Raw genomic sequence first — 2,906 nt, forward strand, 5'->3', positions numbered from 1 at the left:
TTTATGGCTTAAAGTAACACAGATTTATTATCGTACAGTTCTGGAGGTCAGAAACTTGGCATATGTCTCACTAACATCAAGATGTCCACAGCGCTGCATTCCTTCTAGAGGCTCTTAGGAAAAATCCGTTTCCTTGCTTTTCCACTTTCTAGAGAATGCCCACATTTCTTGGCTCGTGGCCTCCTTTTTAATAAGTTTTAAAGTCAGGAAGTGTGATTACTTGTGACAAATTGAGATTATTTTATGAATCAGAAAAAAAGATTATATTTGTAAACTAAACTATTCTTCTGGATGTGATACTCTGATTATGCTGGATTCAGTTGAGAGGCACTTCAGCTGTTAAGATTTGTGCTTTGGGAAGTGGATGTAGCTCAAGCAATTAGGGTCCCATCTACCCTATGGAATGTCGAGTGTTCAATGCCCAGGGCAACCTGGTAAAGGCAAGCTGGCCCATGTGGCAAGCTGGCCCACGTGGAGAACTGGCACAGCAAGATGACGCAACAAGAAGAGACACAGAGGAGAGACAATAACAGATGCAGCAGAACAGGGAGCTGAGGTGGCTCAAGAGAATGATTACCTCTCTCCCACTCTGGAATGTCCCAGGATCGGTTCCCAGAGCCACCTAATGAGAATACAAGCAGACACAGAAGAATACACAGTGAATGGACACAGAGAGATCTTCAGAAAAAATAAATAAATAAATGAAAAGATTAGTGCTTTGATTCAACCATGTCAGTAAGGCATGACTCATTTGAGTCCCTGCCCCCTTGGTGGGCGGATATAAATGGATACTTACTCGGGAAGACACACAGGGAGACAGAGAGCTCTGCCTGTTTGATCCTGGGCCCCAGAGGAGAGAGGGACCACTTGCCTGATAGCTTACAGCTTGACCTTGGGAAAATAGCTGAGACTGATACAGGAAACCTTGAGAGAGGAACCCTAACCAGGAGAGAGGACTGGAAGCTGGGAGGGAAAGGAAAGACCAGGCAGAGATCAGGAACCATGTTGCTTCAACAAGTGGCAACGAACTTTAGTGAGAAAGCAGTCTTGAGTTGGACTCTTTGCAGCTTTTTAACTGTGAGCTTTTACGCCAAATAAATACCCTTTATAAAAGCCAACAGATTTCTGGCACTTTGCACCAGCACCCCTTTGGCTGACTAGTACAAAATGTTAAATACACACTGGATGCTCCTTCGACAGCACATATACTAAAATTTAAAATACAAAAAAGATTAGCATGGTCCCTACACAAGGATGATGTGACCAAGCGTTAAGAATTAACAAATAATTATTATTACTAAATCATTATATAGATGCCTTTTACTTCCAGTATATTATAAAATAGCCAAAAGTTAATATCTGAAATTACTGAAACTAACTAGACTAACCTCGCCCTTTGTATATGGCCATTTCCAATAAAAACCTGCCACTGTGATGATTATTCCAGATAGATCTCACCTTTGTATATGGTCATTTCTACCTGCTATTATGATGATTATTCCAGATGCATCTTACCCTTGTATATGAGCATTTCTACTGAAATGGTAACCACTCCACTCTCCTCTGTTTGAAATCCATAAGAAAAACCTTGAAACTGACTCCCTTTCTGTACCCCCTGTGCCCAGATGCCTTGATTTCTTGATTGTTTTGTGATTATATAACTTTGTGACTTACCCAGTTTGTACCCATCTCCATCCTGTTCAGCTCTTAATGTTTTTTAGTGAAGGAACCTGAGCCAGCCCCACCCTAATCACTCGTTAGCATAAACTGCTAAACTTCAATATTATAAATTATCAGGATTCCTGCTTTCCTGGGAGGCAGTTTATCTCTTTGAAACCCTGGTGTCTCAGAAATTGGACTTTAAAGTGCAGTTGGAGAAGGCGGCCTGGTGAGCACAGAAGTGGAATAGAGGGATGAGTTCTATGACTGAGCCGTTGAATGATCTTAGTCCTACAGGAAATACCTCACATTTGCTGGGTTTCCTCACCCTCCACTGCCTCATTTCTCTGTGAATAGATATAGCCTATCTACACTATCCCCTTTCCCCTACAACTTGATATCCTCCACCATCTGCTATCTCTCCTATATTCCATCTCCCTTTCTTTGATCCACAAAGTGTCTAACTCTTAATTTCTAATACCTTTGTTTAGTTTTCCATCTGGTATTCGTCCCTGAAACTATTACCTTTCTTTTCTCTTTCCCTCTCTCACGAAAACAATAGCCTCTTAGTACGTACCACATTCCTCCCATATTCAGTCGTCTACCTCATTATAGGTACTTTCCTACTACTATAACTCTACACAATTTACATGATCTAACCTCCATCCTCCCAGAACTCATATTGTTGCTTTGTAAACATATATCACCAATACTACTTCACACTTTTTCCTTCCTTACACAATTGACTTTCCCCAGCACTAATACTTTCCTTTAAAGTGAGCTTAACTAGCAATAAGAAATTGGAATAAGAAGAACAAAGTGACAAAGAGAAGATATAACACTTACGCAAAAACAACAGCTAATTAATCTCCAAGGCTAGACAAAGAAGCTAAGGAACTGATTAAACCCGTCAAAGAAAAAATGTTGACAAGACAGCAACAAAAATCTACAAACCAAACCAGTAATCAGGAAAACATGGCTGAATCCAATCAACAAACTGAAAATCAGGAAGGGGGGCAGGACTTTGCACAAGCAATGAAAGATCTCAGAACATTTATCACCGACAAATTTGATGAAGTAATGAAAGAGGTTAACAGCGTGAAGACAACACTTGGAGGGGAAATTGCAGACATGCGCAAAAAAATAACAGATATGATGGAAATGAACACCACAATTCAAGAAATCAAAAATACACTTGCAGCAAATATCAGCAGACTAGAAGAGGCAGAGCAGAGAATTAGTGATGT

General features: G+C 40.4%; 1 non-coding gene across 1 annotated transcript; it reads left to right on the forward strand.

The window, feature by feature from the left end:
- The first annotated feature begins 1,185 nt into the window (after positions 1 to 1,185).
- Positions 1,186 to 1,290, forward strand: LOC111766596 (U6 spliceosomal RNA). The gene has a single exon (XR_002798605.2). It is a non-coding gene; the product is annotated as a U6 spliceosomal RNA (small nuclear RNA).
- The last annotated feature ends 1,616 nt before the right edge of the window (positions 1,291 to 2,906 follow it).

This window comes from Dasypus novemcinctus, chromosome 13, assembly GCF_030445035.2.
Source record: "Dasypus novemcinctus isolate mDasNov1 chromosome 13, mDasNov1.1.hap2, whole genome shotgun sequence".
In the NCBI taxonomy this organism is placed as follows: Eukaryota; Metazoa; Chordata; class Mammalia; order Cingulata; family Dasypodidae; genus Dasypus; species Dasypus novemcinctus.